Source organism: Marmota marmota, unplaced genomic scaffold, assembly GCF_001458135.2.
Source record: "Marmota marmota marmota unplaced genomic scaffold, marMar, whole genome shotgun sequence".
In the NCBI taxonomy this organism is placed as follows: domain Eukaryota; kingdom Metazoa; phylum Chordata; class Mammalia; order Rodentia; family Sciuridae; genus Marmota; species Marmota marmota.
The window spans coordinates 2,966,981-2,968,447 of record NW_025999945.1 but is presented as its reverse complement, the minus strand read 5'-3'; the positions used below and the strand labels follow the sequence as shown (position 1 = coordinate 2,968,447).

Genomic DNA, 1,467 nt, shown 5'->3' with positions numbered 1-1,467 from the left:
TGTACAGAAATGTTGAATCCAATTATTATCTACAATATAATCAGTATGTTTGCAAAATGGTTTACAGTTTGTAATGGTAGACAAAGAACCGGGGGGTGAGGTGTGGAATGATATGCTAAGGAGGTAGAAGGTGAAGACACAGAGTTATTATGTCTTAGGAAGTGTGAAGAGGAATCTAAAGAAGGTTAGTAGCAGGAGAAGAAGTAATTTTGGGTAGACAAGTAAGATGGAAGAGAATACAGTAAATAAAACAAACACACATATATATTATGACAAATAAAAAAATTTAAAGTGCTCACTTCGGCAGCACATATACTAAAATTGGAACGATACAGAGAAGATTAGCATGGCCCCTGCACAAGGATGACACGCAAATTCGTGAAGCGTTCCATATTTTTACCTAGCAGACCCAAAAGGGTCTACAAAGAAACTATTAGAGCTAATAAATGAATTCAGCAAAGTGGCAGGATATAAAATCAACATGCATAAATCAAAGGCATTCCTGTATATCAGCAACAAATCCTCTGAAATGGAAATGAGGACAACCACTCCATTCACAATATCTTCAAAAAAAATAAAATACTTGGGAATCAACCTAACAAAAGAGGTGGAAGACTTATACAATGAAAACTACAGAACCCTAAAGAGAGAAATAGAAGAAGATCTTAGAAGATGGAAAAATATACCCTGTTCATGGATAGGCAGAACTAACATCATCAAAATGGCGATATTACCAAAAGTTCTCTATAGGTTTAATGCAATGCCAATCAAAATCCCATCAGCATTTCTTGTAGAAATAGAGAAAGCAATCATGAAATTCATATGGAAAAATAAAAGACCCAGAATAGCAAAAACAATGCTAAGCAGGACGTGTGAATCAGGCGGTATAGCGATACCAGACTTCAAACTATACTACAGAGCAATAGTAACAAAAACAGCATGGTACTGGTACCAAAACAGGCGGGTGGACCAATGGTACAGAATAGAGGACACAGAAACCAATCCACAAAACTACAACTACCTTATATTTGATAAAGGGGCTAAAAGCATGCAATGGAGGAAGGATAGCATCTTCAACAAATGGTGCTGGGAAAACTGGAAATCCATATGCAACAAAATGAAACTGAATCCCTTTCTCTCACCATGCACAAAAGTGAATTCAAAATGGATCAAGGAGCTTGATATCAAATCAGAGACACGCCGTCTGATAGAAGAAAAAGTTGGCTACGATCTACATACTGTGGGGTCGGGCTCCAAATTCCTCAATAGGACACCCATAGCACAAAAGTTAATAACTAGAATCAACAAATGGGACTTACTCAAACTAAAAAGTTTTTTCTCAGCAAAAGAAACAATAAGAGAGGTAAATAGGGAGCCTACATCCTGGGAACAAATCTTTACTCCTCACACTTCAGATAGAGCCCTAATATCCAGAGTATACAAAGAACTCAAAAAATTAGACAATAA

The 1,467-nt window shown here is 36.6% G+C and overlaps 1 non-coding gene across 1 annotated transcript; it reads left to right on the top strand.

Moving 5' to 3' along the window:
* The first annotated feature begins 291 nt into the window (after positions 1-291).
* Positions 292-398, top strand: LOC125616453. The gene has a single exon (XR_007347081.1). It is a non-coding gene; the product is annotated as a U6 spliceosomal RNA (small nuclear RNA).
* The last annotated feature ends 1,069 nt before the right edge of the window (positions 399-1,467 follow it).